This window comes from Cygnus olor, chromosome 4 (assembly GCF_009769625.2).
Source record: "Cygnus olor isolate bCygOlo1 chromosome 4, bCygOlo1.pri.v2, whole genome shotgun sequence".
Lineage (NCBI taxonomy): Eukaryota > Metazoa > Chordata > Aves > Anseriformes > Anatidae > Cygnus > Cygnus olor.
The window spans coordinates 74,738,957-74,763,233 of record NC_049172.1 but is presented as its reverse complement, the minus strand read 5'-3'; the positions used below and the strand labels follow the sequence as shown (position 1 = coordinate 74,763,233).

General features: G+C 51.2%; 1 protein-coding gene across 5 annotated transcripts in view; it reads right to left on the bottom strand.

Moving 5' to 3' along the window:
- The window catches only part of PTPRA (protein tyrosine phosphatase receptor type A), a 100,441-nt gene that overhangs the window by 64,182 nt on the left and 11,982 nt on the right, over positions 1-24,277 (bottom strand). Inside the window, exon 2 of one of the 5 annotated variants that reach the window (XM_040556222.1) lies at positions 12,725-12,845. The exons of 1 other annotated variant lie outside the window; for it this stretch is intronic. The gene's annotated coding sequence lies outside the window, so the exon portion shown is untranslated. Of the gene's footprint in view, positions 1-480; positions 563-8,831; positions 8,848-11,470; positions 11,487-12,724; positions 12,846-24,277 lie in introns of those variants that run through there. 3 more of the 5 variants (XM_040556227.1, XM_040556224.1, XM_040556219.1) reach the window with 3 other exon arrangements.

Below are 24,277 nucleotides of genomic sequence, written 5' to 3'. Positions count from 1 at the left end.
GACCGACGGCTCCGGCTCGGTGTCGTGTAGGAGAAATGCGGGGAGAGGCGCAGGGGCGGCGGAGCTGGAGCCCTTCCCAGCGGGACCCGGCGAGGAGGGAGCTGGTGCCAGAGCGCTGTCGAGAAAAGCGGGCTGGCCCAGGGAACAGGCAGCCCGTTTCCTGCTCGATTGCGACCGGGTGAAGGGAACCGGGGCTCTGCGACTGAGCAAACAAAGCGCCTTTACCTCCAGCTCCCAGCGCGCGTTCCCCTGCAGGAACAAGGGCTGGGGAGCGCCCGGTGCCGCCCTGCTGCAGCTAAAAAAAAAAAAAAAAAAAAAGATAAATAAATAAAAAAGGTTTTAAAAAAAAATAAATAAATAAACCGCCGGGCTCTTTTCCACGGTGCGTTACGTTACAAAGCAAAACTGGCCGGGTTGCAATCTTCCGGAGCGCTCCTGCGCCGCACCCCGAATGCCAGGTTTCAGGTTACCCCGCCGTACCTGCAGGAATTTCAGCCGAAACGCGCTTATTCCTATCGCCTCCGCTAACACCCGGCCTTTAATCTGGGGATCTTCCAACCATCCTGCAAAGAAAGCAAGTGTCATTTCCTTCCCCCCCCCCCCTCCCACACCCCCGTGCGCCGACGAGGAAGTTATAACCCGAGTGAAATAATAAATATGGCCCGGCGAGGAGGGAACACAATTAGCAATAGGAAGGACGGCGCTCCCGCATGACCCGAACCTCAAGTGCCTACAGAACCCATCCATTCGGGCTCCCGCGCAGGAAAGCAGCTTTCCAGCGCCGTGCACCAAAGCTCCTCCCAAATTTTGGCATCTCCACCTCCCTTCTGCCCACAGGATGGCTTTTAAGCACGGGGGGTTTGACTTGAACCGACTCGGGGAGATTTACGCCGCTCTCAGCGGCGTTCCCAGCCGCTGCCGCGCATCTCGCCGGGCTGTTTACCACGAGCAAACGTCCGAGCAGCAAGCCTGGATTTATCGCTCCATCCTCCCCATCACTCCCCCACGGCTGCAGCCCAGAAATCCAGTTTGCCACCCCTCGCACGGGAACCCGGGGGCGTTTGTCAAGCTCCATCATTCATCTCTGCAATCTCAATCCACCACGAAAATATTTGGTGAAACACATTAAAGGCTTGCTCCATATAGGTGCGTAGACTCTACCATTACTACTTCACACTCAATTTTTCCCTAACTGGGAAAAAAATAGGCAAACTTTATTTAACTATAACCCAGTACTGCTGTGTGCTCCTGTTCCCATTACCTTTGAGGTCCGCATGGATTTTTCCAGCGCCACCACCATGCTGTGGCATAAATCAAGAGATTTATGCAAAACTTGATTTATTTCCCACTCTCATTTTATGAGCAAAGGCTTTCCCTTTAGCTGCACCGTGGTGATTAACTATGTACCTACTGGAAACCCGGCGCTGCCAAGAGACCGGCGCGTTTCGGTCCTGAAGTCTGACGAGATGTTGGAAGATGTGATTTGTCTTTAAAAACAAAATAAAATGATTCCCACGTCCCTGGGGGGCAGAAAAACGCATTTCTTGTGCTGCCCCCGTGCTCTGTGCAATCGGAGCAGGATGAGTTTGCACAGGGCAAACGGGAGGGTGTTGAAGCCACACCGTGGTCAGTCTTCCCCCAACAACTCGAGGGGGCAGAAAGGAAATCCATGCCTCCCTGGGGCACAGTGCAGTGCTTTCCCTAATCAAAATATTATTAAGCTGATGGAGTACTGACCAAGAGAAACCTTCACTTTCTCCCATTGTACCTTTCCCGTTTCCGCCGCGGTTGATGTTGGCATGCGTTATTTTCACACAGATGGAAAGTAACTATAGAAGCAATCAGAGGACTATGTTTTTTTTTAAAAAATAATAAAAAATTCACGAACAACCTCATTTTTTCCACTATTTCGTAGCCGAGCCACTACACACAGCGAGCCTACGCCTCCACCGCACCGCAGATGAGCCACCTTCTCCAGCAGAGGCTGGCATCGCATCTGCCCGAAACCATCACCGAGTCAAACTGCTGTTGGCAGCACCAACCTATGGAACAACAGAGCTCTACAAAAATAAAGCTTTTGGGTAAACAGAAGATTGCACTTCCTGTGAACACCAAATAACCTTCACACGTTTGATACAGAAACAACCCAGGCAACGCTCAGCTTACTGCCCTTCGGAGAGACTGACGGGTTCCATCCCAACACAAAACCCCACTGAATTTGGTGAAAGTATTTTGTCATCGAAATCCCGAACCGGATTTGTACCACAGTTTTCTCCCCCCTCTGAAAACGAGCATTTAATTTACTAGATCCGGTTAAGTAAAAGAGAGAAACTGCTGCACGTGGATGGAAATCCCAGTGTCAGCGCTTTAAGGTTGTGTTAAATGCTAAGCAAGCAAGCTTTTTGCTGCGCTGAGGTACGTGGTGATCCCCGTATGCACACCAAGCCCAGCTGCCAGCATCACCTCCGGGGCTAGGGACGGCAGGGGGATGCCCCTGGCTCCAGACGATGCCCTCAGCTTCGGATGATGACCCCTGCCTCTTTGAAAGAGAAGCGGAAGCTCAGCTCCTGTAGGCTACCCTTCAGGTTTAAAAAATAAACTAGGAGGAGGGTAGCTAGGATTAAAGAAGCTACAACTTCAAAATATTCAACCTATAAAATTGACTTGGGTGAAAGTTGCATTAATTAGTCTCTATAAAGGCACAAAACCCCTTCTTATCCTTCCTTGGGCTTGCAACGTTGCATCTGCGTGAGCAGCTATTGCAGCCCGGCTCTCTCCACAAGCCTCATGAAAAGCTTTCACTGCAACAAACGCCAAGGCGAAGAGAAAGAATGAATTAAAAATCCAAATACAGCTCTTTTTTTTTTTTTTCCTACCATGTAATTGCAAATGACTAACATATCTGTGGCTTACAGAGGAGGCAATAAATTAAAGCTACAGTCACAAATCGGACCAAAAAAAGATACTTAAGTCATTCAATCCACCACCCCGGGACAGCTCCAGCCCCATGGGATGCTTCTCAGCTTTGTGAAAGACTTGGAGGCCAGAAGTGAGCAAGTACACAACGAAGAGCGAGCTCAGAAGCTTTTTCTTTCACAATTGAGCCAACCCTCTGGTGCTTCCTGAGCGCAGCCTTTTGGGTCGGGCTGTAGGAAAAGCAAAAGGTCTTCAGCAAACAAGCTGTTTATTTGTGAACGGAGCACATCATTAAAAAAACAGCAAAGTTTGATCCTCTGCAAAATGGCTGCGTGCCTTTCTACTGCTAACACTCAAGAAGATGGTTGTAAAATTTCAGTTTATAGAAAAACAACTGGTCCTGGATGTAATTTTAACTTTAAATTGGTGCAAGAAGATGCATTTCAAGACGTTAGGAGGTCGAAGACTCCAGTAACCTAACTCCTACCTCCCAAAAAAGCTGCAGCAGAACAGCCCCACGAGATCCATGAGCAGCAGCAGCATGGACCCAGTCCCTGAGACCGCAGCAATTCCTCACCTTCAGCCACAGCAGAATAAATAAAATAACCCAGTCTCCCACCTTCTTCATTTCCCATTGAGCTGCGTATCCTAACCAGTGCTTAGGAAGCATGGCATTCCTCTCTCCCTAACTTTGGTGAGCAAAACTATCTTAGGAGTAGTCATGAAACAAAAGTATATCTAGATATTTAAAAATCTTGATATTTTTGAGTATTTTCTGGTATTTGAGGATTTTTTGAGTTCGGTATTTTCTAAAAAAAAAAAAAAAAAAAAGCAACGTACTCAGACACATTCCAACTTATAGAAGTTCATGGGGGAAAAAAAAAAGAGCCCTATAGCCATATACCCATGGACTTTGCACTCATTTCCAGACACTTCCAAGAAACTCCAGGATAATTTACATTTCAGAAAAGAGCACTTTCAGGTGAAGCAAAGTCACGATCACATCAGAGGTGAGTTTCTCCAAACAAGTACATCATAAATAGTTTTCTATGTCTCAGCTGGGTTGAAGTCCATCCAGACAGACATTCCCCAAACCCTGGGGTTTGGTTTCAGAGCACGTCCATCTGTTAAGCCCCAGAGGACTTCCCAGCATGGCACGAGCCCCAAAGCTCAAGTGAAAGAGATTTTCAGCAAACAAATCCAAGACTTGGGTGATTCGGGCTGTGCAGTAGCCATCTCCCTGCACCACAGATGTGACAGCAGTACAATAGCATGAATAATTTTTGTTACTCACTCCCTACCGAACGAAGGCATTCAGAGGCTAAATTAGGAACATGAAAACGATTAACATTAGCATTAACCTCAGTCCCACCCTAATTGCACTACATAAAAGCATACGTAACAATTACAAAGATAACATTGTGTGTCATAAATATCTCACACAGGAATACAGCAGTCACAGCATTTATTTCCTGACCCGGGAAAGCTGCTATAATTGTAGAGCATTGTGCCACGGAGGATTCGGATCTGGGAGCTGCTTGCCAACAGGCCTCGTTTGCTGTAATTTCCCCATCGGGCTCTTCCAATCCTTCATGTTCCCCATCAACGTCGTGTCAACGCTCTGCTCCGGATCCAGCACGATGCCGTCCGGCAGGAATTTCACGTTCTCGGTGGAAACAAATTAAGCTAGATGGGGAGACGTGAAGCAATTACAGCAGAATGTGTGTGTGCTGGCTTTTAGAGGCACATTGCTCAACTACGAGTATCTAAACTAAAGCCTTCCTCCCTGTTGGAGGCCCTCCATCCAAGCCTCTGTTCAGACAGAAAAGCCCATTTCAGATACAAGGAATTTGGCTGTTCTATCACGCGCAAGCCAGAGGTTTAAGGACCTGGGGGTCCTGGTGGACAACAGGTTGGCCATGAGCCAGCAGTGTGCCCTGGTGGCCAAGAAGGCCTACGGGATCCTGGCGTGCATTAAAAGGAGCATGGCCAGCAGGTCAAGGGAGGTGATCCTCCCCCTCTACTCTGCCCTGGTCAGGCCTCACCTGGAGTACTGTGTCCAGTTCTGGGCTCCCCGGTACAGAAAAGACAGGGAACTCCTGGAAAGAGTCCAGCAGAGGGCCACAAAGCTGATACGGGGCCTGGAGCATCTTCCCTATGAGGAAAGGCTGAGAGACCTGGGTCTGTTCAGCCTTGAGAAGAAAAGACAGAGAGGATCTTATCAATGTGTATAAATACCTGAGGTGTGGGAGACAGAGGGATTTGGCCAACCTCTTTCCAGTGGTTTGTAGGGACAGGACAAGGGGCAATGGCCACAAAATGGAGCCCAGGAAGTTCCACACCAACATGAGAAAGAACTTCTTCACAGTGAGGGTGAAGGAGCACTGGGACAGGCTGCCCAGGGGGGTTGTGGGGTCTCCTTCTCTGGAGATATTCAAGGCCCGTCTGGACGCCTACCTGGGCAACCTGCTCTAGGGAACTGCTTTGGCAGGGGGGTTGGACCTGATGGTCTCTTGAGGTCCCTTCCAACCCCTACAATTCTGTGATTCTGTGTTTGCCATTCCCAACCTGGACGGCCTCCTGGAGCCGGTGCTGAATTATTCCAGCCCCAGAAACCACCACACCCTCTCAGATGGGAGGGGAAAATGCCATGGACAAAGCACCCGTGACAGCTGGCCTCATAAGCAACATTCTCCCAAATAACCCCCTTTCTTTCTAGGTAGAGAATTTAAACCACCCGGATGACAAACAAGAAGTGTAAATGACACCTCCCTCCCAGAAGGTGCCTGCCTAGTGATGCAAAAACTGAAAAATCCCATGTTTTTTAAAGGCAGGATTGAAAAAAAAACATCTTGCATCTCAACGAAGCCTTCTCCAGTCAGTATTTCCAGGTAAACTCTAATACCAGCTTTTAGCCCTAAACGCTTTCTTAGCTCTAAACGCTTTTCTACCAATTGTAGAGAAAGTTAAAAATGACACGTTCATTGAGATTGACATTTTCCAATTAAAGCTAATGGATGACAGTGACTCTAATAAGCAGGACTGAAGAAGGAAGGGGTTCTCCAAAACAGAACTAGCAATGTTTTTGCATCCCCTTAAGTGCTAACGTAAGCTGGTAGCATCTCTCTTATCCCAGAGGTAAACCACTAGCTTGGGTCTCTTCTCAATTTCATCTCCACTTTCTGCCCAGGAAGAACAATCAGTCCTACATCAGCCGCTCCTCTTTCTGTACTTAAGATCTTTTATAAATTATACACGGGATTTTATTTTCTGGGCCATTTCCCTGAAAGTCATCAAGTTGTGTTTTTTCTCCTGAAGCGGGATTCCCTCTGGAGGCTGTGCCGCTGGCAATGCTCCTTCCACTGCTTGCAACACGCAGTCCGAGGGCGAGATGAGCCTCCCAGAAAGGTTCCAAGGGCAACGCTGAGCACTGGCTATTCCCTACCGGCTCTGCACTTTCCGATAAATACCTCCCTCATTAGTATGCTGAGCTGCATTAGTTCTGCCGCTTACGATGCGAAAGCATTAAAGTTGCGCTGAATTTTCAATTTCACAGCTTGCAATGTGATGCATTAGATACTCCGGGGTCTCCAGCCGCGGGGCGCTGACAGCATTTACTCACCGTTTTGGATTTGTGAGCGACTGTCAGTAAATCTGCTACTGCCTGGAAAAGGGGCAGCACGTGCGAGCAGAGATGAAGCCATGATAGGTACAATAGGGTAAGAGGGGCAAAACGACTGTCCAGTATCACACACACAGCTCGGGTAGCACCATGACCTCAGATGGGAAGTTGGTTTCATCCTACACAATCCAAACGTGGATTTGTTAAGGTTACGTTAAGGCTGGATTAGGTCTTTTCCAGCCTGAGTGATTCTGTGCTTCCCTGGTGGCAGGTAAGCAGTAAGCTTACACTGCAGACCTTCCATCGAGCCTGGGAAGCATGATGAGCTCTCCACCCAACCTCTGTGCTGCTCAGTTCTCATGGCACTTGCAAGATTTGAAGATTTTGAGGTTTCTCAAGTGTGGCTGCAATTGCCCAATTGTTCTGAAGGCTACTTGGGACAGCGGGCTGATAAACGCTGGCTACGCGCTCTTCCCACTCTTGTATCCTCAGGGGAGTAAGCTGCAAGAACACAACATTTTACTCACCATTTTTATATTCCCCATTTACTCTCTATGTGAAAATGATGAAGAATGACCAACGCACAGAACTTTTCAGCCCCGATGATCAGATGAGAATAAGGCCAGCCAAGGCTACGGCACACACACGTGTACTCAAGTTTAGTTCAAGCAGAAAGGTAACAGGTAGCAGACGGCTCCTAGATGCTCAAATGTGGACTTGCAGTAGGATTCCTCAATGCATACGGAGCATTATGGCTTTTGAGGCATGGAGTGGATTAATCAAACAGAATAATTATCTCATGGTGAAGTGTTGAGCCGGAATTAACGAGATTAGCGTTCGTGTCCCAGCTCTTGAAGTTCTCACCCTTGGGGAAGTCGTATCAACTCCTGCATCTTTCCACAAAACCTCCTCAGCATTACTGATTGCAGAACCCGAGCGAAGATGCCAGAGGGAAAAACTATACCAAAGCAGACTTTTTAAAAAATTTTTCCCTTAATATCTGTTATGAGGCACTGTCTTGTTTTATTCATGATTCTTTGAAGGATGATCTTCCAGCTTAAGGGATAAAAAACCAAGCATGTGTTACCTTCTGAACAGTACCACGTGCTTCTACTGGTAAGTACAATCCTGAATGAATGCTGACATCAAGTAACAGAAAATGCGCGGTACAATTTCACGTAACAACGCGTTCAACCAAAGCGGGGTACTTCATTACAACGTGTCTGCAGGAAAAATTATGAAGCCAGCTCCTGGCCTCAGATCACACTAGCACAGAAGGGCATGGCAAGAACAACTGTCCCGTAGAGCTTCTTACGTCCGTATTTTGTGATCTCCCCGAAGACTTGGGTTCTTTACACATGGCTGTTCCTTTTGTTTCTCAAGTTCACACCGCAGCAAGCAAGGCATTGACCCATCACGATGGATTTCTAATTCAGCTACTCCACACCAGCTCACCTGTAAACCCTGGGTGTCCAATATCTGGCATTTGGAAGAGTTCAGTCACATCCCTATTCCTCCGTGAAGCACAGGGACATCCAAGACTTCTCAGGACGCACCGTCTTGGTTGGATCAGATGATCTTGAAGGTCTTTTCCAACCTTAATGATTCTACGAGTCTTCTGACGGCTCTTTTGAGAAGCTCGTTCAGAGTGCAAAGTTAGGCTAGCCGTCTCCCCATTGTCCAAAACACAAAATGCAGGGCAGATTTTGTGTGAATGGAAAGAAAGGGAAAAGCGTGTGGGTGGAAGAAGTTCGGTCATATTTCAAAACAATTTCTTGTTGCTTTTTAATCTAAAGCCAAACCTATATTGAATCCAAATTTGCGTCGTGAAGTTTAAAGAGCAAGGGGAGGCTTCCTCCACCCCGAAAGCACACATCCAGCGAGCAGCCTAGTGGTGTAAGGAGGAATTTGACACAAGAAGATGATAACTGTGTTTTGGTGGCAGCATCTGTGTAATCCATAACCCAAAAGCTGTCATCATCTGACCCAACACGAGGTGACAGACCCCACAGAGACACCAGCGGCCGCAGCCACCAAGCCTTCCTCCCCACGCTCAGCACCAAATTGCACTGCCAGGGCTGCAGGGAGAAACCTCGGTGGGAGGACACAAAACCCACAGGATTTCAAACCCAGCATTTTTCCACCAATTTCCAATTGCCTTGAAAGCATAATTAACGTCGGTTGTCTTCTGATTTTATCTCCGTTTTCTCAGGTTGTAGGCTATTTGGGAAAGCACTGTGCATGTCTACGTGGGTATGCGTGCCAGTGCGTGCACGTACTTGTCTGCACTTACCAGCTTCCCAGCACAACTGCTTTTCTCAGGGCCTCCTTGGAGAGCAGAAGTTAGTGAGGACGCCTAACCTTCGGGAAATTTCCCTCCTTAGCCCGTGCAGTCACTGAAAAAAAAAGATTTCTGCTCCCATTGCTTCTTGCTGATACAGGTGAGCTCAAACCAAGCTCAGCTAGGCTCAGCTCTCCGCATTCCCCAAGGTGTTTTGACAAACTGCTCCCACGGGGGTTTCAAACAAAGATGCTAAAACAGCCCTTGCAGTAAGGAAATAAATTTTTTTTATTCCCTTCTCCACGTAAATTTTAAGGTTTCCTGATAAACTGAAGGACGGGATTCTGAGAAGTCGTGGGGGATCTTTAAAAAAAAAAAAAAAAGGGACCAAGAAAAGTCTTACCCAGGCTGAAAGCTACTTGCCATTTGTCCCTTTTCCATTAATTCTTCTAATATTCCCCCAGCTTTTGGGGCAGCCAAAACCAGGCCTCTGGACATCGCTGATGTCTACATGATCGTGTGCCCCAAGGTGCAAGCAAGTAACTCGCCTCCAGGTGCAGCCACAAGCGAGTTCCCCCTGCTACCTCCGCATCTTGTCACGTTGCAAGCTTCTAAACCTCTACATGACTGGGAATTGAGGATATTTTGGGGGGAATTTAAAGACAAATAGTAATGATCAGTGTTACTTTCATTTCAACAGTGCTGAAGGATTCCTGCTGAAGGGAAAAAAAAGTCAATGCTAGATGTAGTCGAGATATTACATATCCATTCCCTGCTCTCTACCCAAAATAAGAGATTTACCAGAAATATAAAATTAAAAAAAATTCTATTCAAATGAAGGTCACAAGAGATACAGACAGGCAGGTGACCCACACGACTGTTCTCTCGTATGCGCCAAGAAAGTGTGCAGCCAGACTACTCGTCAGAGAGCACAGACACAGAAGAACAACAGCTGTAAGAAAAACTATGCCCCTAGAGGGTAGGTCTGATTCAGAAAAATAGACCGGGTGTTGCCAAAGGGCTGGAGAATTCCATCCAAAAAACCAGAGACGTTTCACTCACAAAAAAACTTCCTTATTCAGTGGAAAATTGTTTGCTGCGAACTCGGACGGAAGTTTCTGAGCCAGCCCAGGCAGGGCTTTCACCTATATACCGAACAAGAAAGGCCAAGAACAAGGCATCCAAACACGCTGCCCTGCCAAAACCTCAGTGGTTTATCATCTAGAGTTCAAATCAAGACCTCCAGCCCTGCTACACGCGGAAGGGTTTCCAAGAAACGTCTGCTGGCACCACTCCTAAAACGCAGCTTCCGACCCGCAGCTCGCCTTCTCCGCCGATTCTGAAAGCTCAATTTCCTACGAAGCTGCCTCCCTGCCACATCCTTTACGCTAGCACAACACTGAAATACCACAGTGTTTTTGAACAATGCGCTAGATTTCTCTAAACACAACTGTTTATGTAAGCCTGGTGGCCCCAGGCTCGGGGAGGCGAAGAGCCCGTCCCGGAGCAGGAGAGCGGCACCACGGCACGGAGCAAAGCCCCGAACAATGCTCGCTTATGCGCCAGCATTTCCCTCCTACCCTTCTTACAAAGCCGTTGGGATCGGGAAAGCAATTATTTTAGAAAAGCAAGCAAGCCTCAGAGGCACGGAGTGAATGCTACCACCCCAGGCAGGAGACGAGGGATCCCACCTGTGCCCTACTACCACCACCCTGACTTTGATCAAAGGATCATATTTATTATTGCACTCTTCATGCAATACTTTTTAACCCTGTTCTTCTCCTCTCCAGTAGCTCGCCCACCAGGGAAATGCAGCTCTGATGGAGACAGCAGCTCCAGCAACACCTGCCATGGGAGCCACGGCCGGGGACAGGAGGTGAGGGGCACTGCTCCTGATGCTGTGAGGGCAGAAGGGCACTGCTGCTTCAGGAACCACGAGAGCACCAAGGTCTCTAACGAGGAGCTTCCAGAGGAAGGGAGCACGAAGATATCCGGGACCCCAAGGTTTCCAACACAGAACCTCTTCGGTTTCACATCCAAACTCTGAAATCTTACCTGCACTCTGCAAACGCACACTGCCTGGGCTGCCAGCTTCACAGCCCACGGTAAATCTGAGCTGGAATAAACGTGGCAGTGCTGGAAGGGCTGACAAAAAGAGCCAGCAACTTGCCTTGTGTCTCCTTCAGAAGGTTCTCACCAAGGACGGAAAGCACCGTCGGACAACTGACGGCTCCACGCTGCTCAGCTCCAGCCAACATCACATCCGTGCCTGGCTTCGCCACAAACCTCCCACACCAGTTATTTCTCTGAGACTTTGTGCTGGCCAGCCTAACCACGCAGCCCTTCCCAAAACGTCTCCTCCCTGTGTGAGCCCAGCTGCCTTTCCAATTTCCACCCCCAAACCACCAAGAGGCCTCGATACGCACATCCAGAGCACGTCTTCTGAGAAAGCTGCTGCCTGAGAGCAGGTAGTAGAGCGCACGGTCACTGGGTTATGATACAACCCGTAGTGCTTTGATAGACACTTGACCATCCTCAGGCTCTCGCTTCTCTAAAAAGGGTTTTATAGATTTTATACATTCAAAAAAACAAGTATCAAAACACATCTGAGGCTGTTAAGGGTGAGTATTGCAGGCAATTTTCTTCCTTACCTCTCACTTTAGTCTCATTGAACTTAATCCTTTCCTGGGTTCACTTTTGGGGAAAACATGCACCACGAAGCAAAGCCATTCTTCTAGGAGAGCTGGCCACTTCTCAGTAAGCCAGCAGGATTATTTCAGCTGTTAACCTCAATAAGCTTTTTCCCCAAATCAGAAAGGGAGCCAAGCAGACTAAAAAATACACGTAGCAAGACACAGCACGAAATTCCGCTGAGTACAAACACACACACTCTAACAGACCTGGAACGCGTTGCTGAGTACCACGCAGATTCAAAGGGAAGCATTTAGTCACCCATGAAAGCTGCAAGTCACTTCAGTTTGGAACAGAGGTTATCACACAAGGCTTGCAAAAGAATTCAAAGAATTTCTGCACGAAACCATAAATTGGTCAAGTTTGTGAAGCTTGCAGCGTCAACAGGAACCTATGTGAAAGTTTTAAGGAAATACCAAACCACATATACAAACTTCATCTCCAGACAGCGTGAGCCTACATACGTGAAAGCCACGGCAACAAAAAATGCTTTAAGAAAGGACCCTGTTAGTAAAAATCACCAGGTTTCACACACACGTCTCAATTTGCTACTCCAGAAGCACAATCCTAGCACCAAACCCATTACGGCTGGGGTCAAATACCCAACAAGCAACCTTGCAGGCAGATTTTTTTTTTTTAAATACCATTTCTCAAACTTCTCCTCGAGTCAGACCATGGGAAGAGCTCCATTCAGAACAACTGCCCACCACCTCCCTGCCGGCTGTCGGTTTTTAACTCGCCACCACGCTGCGTAACGTTGCTCCGTACTCCGTAACCTTCCTTCATACTCCACGACCTCCTCTGCATCAAAAGGATTTTTTTTTCCCCCTCTTTCCTCCTCCTTAACTAACCCCCTGATGCTAGAATTACGCACCCATCTGTGCCCGGGTAATAGCAGAGACCGGCGTATTTCCACTTGACGCTACTTTGTATGATCAAAGAAGCAAAGCCTTAAGAAAAACCCTTTCCAAAACAGCGCAAACGTCGACGCCAAACTCCGCCCATCTTGCAGCGCGAGCTACGAGCTTCACAACCGACAGCTTCATTCAGTAAAGGACAACCCCGCTCCTTCAGCTCAAACACGGGGGAGACGGAGCCGTGCGGATGCTCTACGGCTCAGAGCTGTGAACCCGTCAGCTCGTAAACCTCCGAAGGCTGATGTGTCTCCGAAGGCTGGGGACCCCAAAAGCACCCCGTTAACGTGGCTGCCGTACCTTAAAAGGGACGCTCCTCCAGCTGCTCGCCTCCCCAGCAGACGGCCAAAGCTCTCCCGCTGGGTATCGCACCGGCACGGGGCCGATCCTCAGGAAGGCCGATGATTATTCCCGAGGCGCCCTGCAAGAGAGAAACACCCCGTTACCGGCTCGTGCCCAGCCGAGGAAGGCAGCTCCCACGGATCGGCCGTTTTATTCTTCATTTTATTTTATTTTATTGCCCCGACTGCCGGAGCTGGGTTGGGAACGATGGGGACCGTCCCACGAAGCTGACTGCCCACCTACGCGTGAATCGAACGCACGGAGCTCCACAAGCTCATCCAGAGGCACATCAGCCTGCCGAAGCCACAGAGGGTAGAGGAGAGCTGAAGACCACAGCTCGGACAAGCCTAAGGCTGCCTGCTCGCCTAACTAAACACAGCTTTGTGCTGTTGCTTTACAGACAGGACAACGAGGACCACGCATCGCCTGTCCTACAGCTGGGAAGATCTCCAGCCACGCCGGATTTCGCATCCGAATCCGGAGTGCTACCTGAAACACGACCTTATTCTCTCTCTTCCAGACAAGGTTTGCGGGCAGGAGTGGTACCCTCTGGTCGGCCAGCATCGGGGGAGAAAGGAGGCGGACCTTTTTCCTTCCGTCTGCAGGCCTGATGAGCAACAAGGTGCCTTCAAAGCTCCGCTCGGCTCGCGGAAATCGCTCCGAGGGCGAATCAGGTATGTATCGCCTGGGCCATCTGAGGGAGCTGAGGTGGCTCTTCTGGAGCTGTGGGTATGGTAGTGAGGAGGCAAGGAAAACAACAGCTATTGCGTCAAGCTGCTGGAGGGACGGGCGAATTATTCCCTTGGCAACGAGGTCAATGGGACCCGGCGATCTTCTCAGTTAAGCAGTTTTATAAGCATGTACATACATATATTGAAAGGTACGTATACGTATGTATACGCACACAGAGCCAGCTTCTCTCTAGTGCTCTTCCCAGTTTCAGATTTCATTTTCAACCACAGCTCGCCACGCCTTCCCCACTCCCCAACGCAAGAGGCATTTTGATCAAGTCAGTCTAGCCCAAAAAAGCCAAAACCGCCCTCGCTGCGAGAACATCCCGGTAAAATTTAACCCCCAACCCCAGCCGTAGCAGCCCAGGCGAGCCCCAAACACGGCTCTTCGTGCAGGGGGCTCCACGTCCAGCACCTACAGACAGCAAAACCCCGAGCATGCCCAGGACGGGACGTGCCCACAGCCGTCCCTTCCAGCAGCACGGAGCTGGACGCTCGATATCCCCGCTCCAATCCGACGTATTGCAACAGCAGCTTCTCCATCTGCATTCGATAGATCAATTCTTTGCATTTATTTTTTTTTTAAGTTGCAAGGGACACGTTCTGCAGACGCAGGCAGGAAGCAGCAGAGCATCTGCTCCCTCGTCCCCGGCCGCCCACCCCGCTGCTTTGCATTCCCCTCCAAGGCGCCCCGGCTTGCTGACGGCAGCGGCAGCTCCCGGCCTGGCCGTGCAGCACGGCAGGCTCCCTCTAATTACCTCGGAGCCTCCAAATGAGAGAGGGTGAAAATGAGACCAGCTCCTTGCCGCGGCGACACCGCGGCTCCCGCGGGCTGGGGCCACGCTCCCCAGCCCGGCAGCATCCGCGGACATTCCCCGTGCAATTTCTTTTTCTGGGGATTTAAAATATGGGGGAAGAAACTTTGGGAGCGCGAGGGGCGGCCGTGCGATTAGAAGGACCAATTGTGTCTACGCAGACTTATTACAAGCAATTTATATGCAAGCAAAATGAAATACTCCCCGTTTTTCTAGGAAAATGCCCAATCCTGTGCTGATTTACACGCTTTCCGAATCTCATCGACTTCAGAGGGACTGCCTGCAGCGTAAATCACCCGCTCGCAGCACCCCGCACAGAGCAATCCCTTCCCATCTCGCCGCTCCCAAATCCCGTCACCCCGACGGCTGCTGGGGCTCGGCCCCCACACCAAGTGCCAGCCCCGCAGCGGCTCCCCTGCTGTCCACACCAAAGCCGGAGGAGAAAGGAGGCTGGTGCCGGGGCCCCAGGACGGCAGGCACCGATCACGGGGCTGCTCCTGAATTAAACACGTGGGTGCAAAAGGCACCGCCAGCCCCCCCTCGGTGCTGCGATGGCGGCGCTGGGACGGGGGCTGATAAATGCTTATCGGCCCCGTACGCCCCGAGGGCTTTATCTGCAGCTTGTTCCCGATCAAACACGATCATCCTTTGCACCTCTGTGCGAGATTCATTTAAAGCAATTACGGAGAACGGATCGGCACTTAAGGAATTTATGTACCGTACAGCGTGCACCCTGCCCGGGATCACCAGTGCCCAAATTCTTCACGTGTGTCCACGCAGGCACGTGCTGGCTGACCGGCTCAGCACCTTCAGCAGATAAACCAGCTCCTCGCCTCTACGACAGGCAGTTTTTTTCTCCCCGGTTACAGCTGGGGGTCCATCCATCAACGCTCCCTCCCCACGCAACCTTCAGGTACCTCCCAGCCCCGAGGCTCCATTTCCAACGGGCAATGCTGCCACACGGCAGCTCGGCAGCTGCAGTTTTATCACCCCCTTACAGCGCCGCAGACACATCTCCCCGAAGAGCCGACGGTAAATCACAGCCCAATTAGGGCTGGGTAAACGAACGAGAAAGGAGAGAGAACGGCAGCGGGCAGAGCCACGACGACTTCACGGGGAGAGCTCAGCCACGGTGCGGGGCTGGCTTCGAGAGCCTCAAGTTTTCCCCTGTTTTCTTGGGTAATATTCGAGGTTTGATTTCTCCAGCCTCCAAAGCCAAGAAGCTGCCCAAAGCCAGGCTCTGATACGAGCGAGGGTTTCGGATGCAGCTGGCCGCCTCGTGCAGGTGATGGGAGAGACCGGCGTCCCGGTCCGACCAGGTCAAACTGGTCTGGGGAAGCAGCAGGACGCTCTAACCCCAGCCCAGCCAGCGGGCGAGGGATCGGGGCAGGGATCTGGAAGCGGAGGCTCGAGGCCAAGCAAAGGGAGCCCGGAGGCAGCTCCGTCCGCGCTCGGGAGCCTCTCGCAGAGGAGGTTTTAGAAACTCCCAGGGCCGCCACAAAACGTCAAGTTAGAGCAGGGCGAGACCTCGTAACAAACCCACCCGCTCTGCTGGGGGAAACCAAAGTCAGGAAAGCAGAGATCCACCGGCAATTACAGCCCAAAGGCTTCCTGCCTCTGCGCCAGGCTGCGTTTTGTTTGGGTTTGGGTGGTAGATGGGAGCGCAGGCTGCGGGTTGTGGGCGACGGCTCGCTGCTGCTAATGCGAGCCGCTCTGCACCTTCCCTCCCCCTGAAGATTAAACAAAAAAAAAGCATAAAAACGCCGTTCTGAAGCAGCTTTGTTTAAAAACTAACCCTGCACTCACAACGGCAGCTAGAAATTGGCGTCCTTCAGTTGTAGCTTCAGTCGGTTCTTAAAGAAAAGGTAATTAAAGAATGAAAAGATAACGAGATGCACCTGAATTAGGACTCCCTCCCCTGCCTTTTACGACAAATATTTCAAAACCCAGCAGGGAGACAGCATTTTGCAGAGCTCTAGGAAACCACGCTTCGAAAAAAAAAAATACATTAACCCCAGAAAGAAAAGGAGCAGAACAATAAAAGTGACGGAAGTTTGCTCCGAGGAGACATCTGGGAAGGTGAAAGAAGGAAGCAAGCGGGGGAAAACACACAGCATAAAGACACAAGTCAATCCAAAACAGCGAGAGAACAGCTACCCAGGCATTTCGTGTTTATACAGCGCTGCATCCAACACACAGGCGCTATAGGTTGTGAAATCTCGCTCCGTTTATACGCACACATCCCCCTACAGAAGGCTGAACCCACCCCCAGATCTCTGAGACCCCCGAAACCTTCCCAAACCCTACCTGTACTCAGCTTCTTGGCTCCAAAAAGCTGGAAAACCTCACATCTGCCTACCTGGTCTTCTGCTTGATTATGGCAGTGATTGAAATCGCGGGGCGAGGGCACGCAGGACAGAAAAATCCTTGTAGGTCCCCACGAAACGTGGTATCGCACAGGCAAGCTCATCACCAAGGAGCCTGCTGTAGATGAACACCACGCAAAAAAAAGGCACGGCTACAGGGATGACAAATACCTATCATTTTCTCCAGAGCCTACCCTCACCGTCCCAAGTCGCCGGTGGCTTCCAGCACAGGATTACTCACGGACAGAAGCAGGGAGCAAAAGCAGCCCTCGGAGGCCAGCGCGTCCCAGGGGATCGGATCAGACCCAGCTCGTTCCCCTGGCGTGCTGCATGCAGGCTCGGAGCCCGACGGCCTCTCCTCTGCTCCCATCACCACAACCATTATTTTAATTTTTAGCTTCCCGATTTTGACAGAGAGATTCTTAAGAGCCCAATCAAGAACAATTAAATGCAGGAATTAAGTGAGAGAAGGCGCCAAACAAGCTTCGGCGTCTCCTCCTCTTCCCCGAAGTGGGATGCGAGACTAAGAGCCTGGCTCAGGGGCTCGGCCGGTGCTCTCCTTGGGTCCCCATCGATGTCTGAAAAAAAGGGTGAAAAAAGGGATGGGGACACAATTCCTGCCCTCCCGGTCACGTGCAAGCAATACGAGGTGTGCGGTGTGATTTGGGCAGCAGGGCAGGATGCAGAGCCTGTGCTCAAACAGCCGGAGAGAGCCGCAGGTTTCGGCCGATGTCCAGAGGAGCAGGAACCCAACACCTCGACCAGGAGCATCTCAAGGAGGTGCCAGCGTTGGCCGCTCAAAGAGCAAAGGTTCTTGGGATCCCAGCTTGATCTTAGCTTAATTCATTTATGGTAAAGAATACGGGTCTTCAAAAACTGCCCTGCAACCAGAGGCTAACAGCTGCTCTGCTGCATGACAGCCGCACCCAGATTCACCATCCTTCTCCTAATTTATAAAACCCATACATTTATGGAGCCATTAGTCCGGCTCCCTTACCTTTGAGGACCAGGACCACAACCCCCAGCCCCAAGACACTCCTAGAGAAGCGACTTGTCAAACAGCGGCATGAGAGGCAGCGACAAAACCCCGCTCCCCTACTGCCAGTCTAAGGCCCTGCAAAATAATTGTCTTCCCACCCAGGAGTAAAGGTTCCAATTACAGCGAGAATGAGTCAAGCCGGAAAGACCTACTTTAAATAAAAAGGGGAAAAAAATGGGAAAGTTGTAATGAAAACACGTGGGTAATTGTAAGCCCGAACAGAGGCCCATTTTTGCCTGGCACCTTGCTTGCTTCCGCTTTGTCCAAGTTGCCAACCACAAATTAAACGCTTTGGTTAAAACTAGGCACACGTTGCTCATCTCGTACCTTTAATACTTAGCCACTAGGAACTCCACATCTGTTTTGCTCTGAGGCTTTCGGCGGTGACTCAATGTTATCTGCAGCTTCGGACCGCTGCAGATAAGTGTTCCGGAGGTTTGTTTTTTTTTTTCCCTCCCCCTAGCAGCGGGGCTGCTTGCTTTCAGGTGGAGGAACCCGCCTGCAAACTGGTGTTGGAGGCAAAACTGGTAAAATTTGACACGAGCCGAGGAGGAAGCACAGGACCCCGACTTTTTTCTGGCTGAGGATGAAGCTTGTAAAGAGGCAGGGGGGTTAAGGAAAGCGGAGCCCGTGCCTGAAAGCAATCCCGAAGGATTATTTGGGATTTAACCCTCGCAGGCTCCGGGCAGGGCAGGTAACTGAGCCCCACGTCCCTTCGGCAGCAGCGAGGTACCTGAGGTGTACGCGTGGCTCTAGAAAAAAAGGACGCGGCAGCAGGAAGCATCCCCGCACCCAGGGCCTCCGTTAACTCGCTGCCATAAGCCACCAGCACCCCCATTAACGGGGCAGACGCTGTGCACGCACAGAGGCGCGCCTGGGAAAAGGACTTCAGGGATAACACAGGCTGTGTGCGCGCGCGAGGGAAGAGCCCGGACGCAGGCATCGTCTTGTCCTGCTGTCGGAGGGGATCTGGGCAGCGTCAGCGTGCTGACACTAATCGCCAACAGCCATTTCCCCCCGCTTAGTCGAGGGCTAACCTGGGCAAGCACAGGGATCGCCGTCCTGCCTCCGCTGGGCTCCCCTGCCCGCAGGGGCTCAGCACCGCAAGCAGCTGATCCAGCGCAGCCCTTCGGTGTTGGCGTCCCTCACCCGAGCATCTCTTCCTTGTCACCCGCGAGGAGAGGCCGAGAGAGCCGGGGCTGCTCGGCCTGGGGACGAGGAGGGCAGGGGGATCCCGTCCGTGTCCGCCAAGCCCCGCAGGGAGGTGCGGAGAGGCCGGAGCCAGGCTCTGCTCGGCGGTGCCCAGGGCCAGGCCCAGAGGCCGCGGGCCCAGCCCGGAGCCCCGGTGGCTCCCCCTGCCCCTCAGGCAGCACTGCTGGGCCGGGCGGGTGCCGGAGCCCTGGCACAGGCTGCCCAGAGCTTGGGGGGCTCCTCCTGGGGGAGCTTCAGCAGCCGCCGGGACGTGGGGCTGGGGGGGACACGGGGGGCCCTGCCCGCCTCAGCCACGCTGGGATCAGCAGCCAGCAGCAGCAGGCCTAGGAAGCAGGGGCAGAGCACCCCCGTCACGCACCATCTTCACCCCCAAATACCTCCCAGTCTCCAGCACAGACTCCTTTTGGCCACGGGACCCTTCCACGAGTTTATCCAGCCACCACCCACACGAACACAACACCCTAGGGCAGCCTGCACAGCTCGCCCCATCGCACGGAGGCGTTCGCATCGCTGACGGCACGCTACCGAGACGGTGCCAGCAGCCCCAGAAGGTGACGGTCGGGGCTCTCAGCGCGGGTTTCCCGGCGTTAACACGCACCGACACCAACAAGCAGTGCCCTGCAAACCTCCCAGGTTCAAACCGCGCTCCTCGTTAGCGCTCCGCGGGCAGAGAAGCAGCAGAACTGGTTTGGAAAGAGAAAAAAAAAAAAAAAAGAAAGAAAAATACAGATGACTCCCGATAACACGTCTCATTAATAAAGCACAAACTCAACAGGCTCGTTCAGTCTGTGCGTCCCATCTGCTTTGCCTTCAGCCCGGATGGTTCCCATATCCACGAGCACCTTTTTCCATACGGATCTCGCTGCGTGCTGACAAGCCGAAGGCGTGCCTTCAGCACCCGGGCACATATGCTCCCCTATAGCATCACCACACCTCCTTATGTTCTCCTCGGAGGCAGAAGGGACGAACAACAAAAGACAGGAACGTCCAGGATGCAAAGGATGGGCCCAGGACACTGAGGCCTTACAAAAAACCCTACAAACGTAGGAGTTCGGTATGAATTTGCCCTAATTCTTCACTATCGGCCACTCGCCCTGGCTTTAGATGGGCGCTGATCTTCCTGTAAAGCCACAGCCCCATAAATGCTAACGTTATTTACCCTGTCGCGCTTTAAGCGACGTGGCAATCAACCCAAATGAAGTGCTGAACGATGATTTATGAAGATTTATCCGCGGAGTGACCAGCCGGAGCTCCCTGAGGCCAGCGGCTGGAGTCAGGATACCCGAAGTTCAGGTTTAGAGCCGGGCATCTATCATCTCCGCGTGTTTCTGGTCCTCCTCTTGGAAATGAAAGGCAGGGAAGACCCGTACCGCAGCGTCCCTACGACATGAAGCATCCAGACACTCTCACAAACACACACACTGTCTCTAAAAGCGTCGAAAAAAATAAAAAAATGAATAAAAGGTGAGGACTAAAACCGAGGTTGTGGGACCTCTCCATTGCTGTGCAGGACCATGGCAGAGCCACGGACGGGACGGGGGAGATGGAGGAGCACGCGGAGAGTCCGCAGCGAGCCGGGCAAGCTGCTTCTGCAGCTTGAAAGGAAAGGGAAAAGGGAAGGGGTCAGCAGGAGGTGCAGTCAGCCTCGTGTCGTGACTACAGCAAGCGTGCTGAGATCTAAGCGTGCCACGAAAAACACAAGCGAGTTCGTTAAAACGGCAGGGTTTTACAAGAGAAGTGCCACTCATAATCCTTCCGGGAAATGGGAAGAGCTGGAAGATGGTTGCATCCCATTTCGGCTTCTGAAAAGGATTTCTCCCAAAGTCTCAGAGCTGGGAGAAGTCTTGAGACTCGGCAACTGGGGACGGCCTGCAAAGACTACAGGGAACAGAAAATTTGCCCCTCTCAAACCGACACAGCCTAGCAGAGCACTTCTCCCTCTTTCTCCATAGTGTAGGATGCTGGAGAGACCCACTTAACTGGCACTAGGACAGAGGCAAGGGCAATTTCTCTGGTCGTTTACAAGCCTCCAGAACAACAGGAAGCCATTGATCGCACGCTGCTGATAGTCCTGGTGTGCTCACCGCCCTACAGCAAGACAGGCTGACTCACTTACCCCAGCTAAGAAAAAAAAACAAAACACAAATACCAACACAACTCCATCTGCTAGAGATGGCCGTTCATTTTTATTTTTTTTTTTCCAGGTCAGGAGGATGCAGGGTTTCATTGCTCCGGGTGGATTTCACGAAAATTGCAATTTTTCAACGAGGTTAAAGCCTCAAGAGGCAGAGAGGATGCAGTCAATTCCACGCAAGCGTCTCCTCTATTACTTAATGCATGCCCCTAACTGCTGCTGGCACCTGCTCACGAACAAACCAGCAGGAATCAGCCCTTGAAAATACAGTCTATTACCCTCTTTACGTAGCGCGAGGGATAAAGAATGGGACCGAGTGAGAAACATCCTCTTGGGAAAGTCCGAGCCACACCTAGGATTACATACAAGAAAGAAATGAGCCGAACGGGGAAAGCCAAACCTTTAATAAAGGGAAACCTCCAGGAATTCGATGCAATTGGGACGCAAACGAGCCACCTGCAATGCCAAGCCCCCTTGGGCTCAATCCCACCCGGGGCCTGGCCACAGAGAGGAGAGAGGAGCGGGGAGGATCCTGCAAGCGCGGAAAAATCCCTCCCTGAGCCACCGGGGAAATTTCCTGTGGGAAATCGTGGCCGGAGCAGTAGACTGGACACAGGCAGCAGACTTGCAGAATGCTACCAGCAGCTTTTCTTCTTTCTTCCTTTCTTCCGGGTTATTTAGGAACGGAGCTAACGCAGATACAAGAACAAAGTAAGAGGCACAGAAATTTAACCAGGCTCTCTGGCTACACCAGGACGGTACGGGGGGAATCCGGGCAGCAGCCAGCGCTTTGGAATAGGCACGGAAAAAAAGTTTCCACAGGAGCTTGTTTCTTTAAAGTCAGATGTATTAGATCATCTCGTCCCCTAGAGTACGTTGTTTCCTAATGCTTTGCCCAGACCGATTTCAAATGTCAAAAGCAATGCTGGGTGTTTTGTCTTGTTTTGTTGTTGTTGTTGTTTTTTTTTTTTTTTTTAACTACCTTCAGTCCCCACAGAGTCAAGGAGGGGAACTTTAGACTGTTCTGTCTTTCCCATTAAAAATGCAATTATCGGCGCAGCCTGATTACAGCATCTCCCAGTCATACAGAATCTGTGAGAGGCTGCAAGAACAGCTTGCTTTTCAAATGGAGTTAGAGAAATTAATACACGTCCTTCAGAGCTCGGTGTTCACATGCCAATAAAATTTGCAGGAAGGCATGGGCAACCGCTAGGGAAGAGCATCCCTTCGAGAAAGCTGCCTTCAAAAAAGGACATGATGCAAGGCCCTCGCGAAGTACTTACCCCGAATTACTCATGGCTTTTAGAATAGTCTTATTCCTCTTGCTTTTCAGTCTTCTCGTCCAGTTAGCGATGAAAAGCCTTTGTGACAGGAAGGACATTTTTAGATGTCAGCTCATGCGTCCTTGTGGATGCGGAAAGCCTTGCCCGAGTGAACGTGAGAGATGTTTGCTTGGGTAAAGTAACGGCACACGGGGCTAAAATTAAGGGAGCTTCAACTCCCCTTCCCAGACACGAAGGCAGTAAGCATCTCGCAAGATTTAGTTCTTGGATAACCGTAAGTGGGAATTAGCGCTACAAGCTGGAAACATCTGGATACAGATAGTTAAACAAGATAGCATCGCCGGGTCACAGCTGGTTTCCACATTTTCATCTCGTCCTACCAAAAGGACGGAAAGTCAGGCGGTCAGGGCACCCGTCGGAGTCACAAGCTCTGCTGTGGGTTACTCGGGGTCCCCCGCATCAGACGTTAAAGACAAATGGATGAAACCAGGAGCAAGTTCCCTTCTCCACCGCCCCATGCCCAGGCAGTCCCCCAGCCACCCCTGCCTGGAACGGCTCAGCCCATGTCAGATGTGGTCCGACATGCGCAGGAAAGAGGGAACTGAGAAATAAGCTTTCAAAAAAAAAAAAACCAAACCACCAAGAACGCCGAACCCTTACATCGGCTCACCCCTGCTACGTGACAACTAACCAGCTCTTCACACCTTAATTCCCTTTTGATGCTGGGGCGATAGCACGGCCTCCTCCTCCAAGCACCAATGAACCCCACCAAGTGCCTTTTCCATTTTTAAAAGAGAAAAACACCTAACGCGTATGAGACAGGGCTTTACCCTCAGTTACTAACAGAAAATACAAATAGGAAGTACAAAAGTCTCGCTGCACAGCTGGCAGCAAGAAAAAAGGGAGCTCACAGGACAGGAGCAAACCACCGAAATCAGCTACGCCCGACTTTCAGAGATGACACGGCTTAGCGTCTTCTTATTAACACTGAATCCTCCGCAGGATGTTTTCTGCTAGGAAAAAAAGCAGAAGTGTTGCTTTTTCAGCTGCCCATTACATAAATGGAACTGAACGAGCCCCACTTCAGAATAAGCATCTCCCTTTCATCCCAAGCATTAGGCGGCTCGAGTGGGAAGCAGCCGGCATCGTCAGACATTACGCACGTTCTCCAAGTGAGAGCCTTCAGGCTTAGAGGATTTCAATAGCCAGCACTTGAACGAGCAGGGAAGCCCAAACTCATTTTTCATTTTGCATCTCTCCCCTCCTAGATGGGGAGCAGGCCGCTCTGGCCTCCCAGGCTCACTTCAGCCCCAACCTGGGCTCAAGGAGCCTGCACCCAAGGCAGGCGTCGATAAAGAGCAGGATGGTAAAGGGCAGGGAAGCTCAGGGAGGAGAGCTCAGAGAAGAAGGGAATACGAAGGAGTTTCAATTTGTCTGTCTGAAGCCAGGAAAGACTTAACCAGCAGCCATCCGTGCGCTTAAGCTGCTAAGAAACAACCCTGCCCAGAGGAAAGAAAAGCCGCAAACGGAAGAATTAAGTGGGCAAGTGCTTGACACGAGCGTGCTATCTGTGAACAGGGACGATTTATGGAATAGGCTCTCAAAAGCCGAGGAGGATGGGTAAAAAAGGGCCGTGGGGGTACTGCCAAACCCTGCCTGTAAGCACCTTCTGCCAAGGCCACCTCTGGGCTCTTGGCTGAGGGCAGGCGCTGGAGAACCCAACAGAGGGGAAAATGGATGAAAACGGCTTCTCGGCCCCGAACTGCAGGACAGATCTGCCACGAGACCGTGGAGCGACCTGGCTGGGCTGCCCTTCCTGGCTCAAGGCTTCCCACGGGACGGACAGACAGACAGACAGACCTCCTGACAGCATCTGTGCCGGGGTCTGCGGCCGCAGCATCCCCTCTGCTCCAGCCTGCACCGATCGGAGG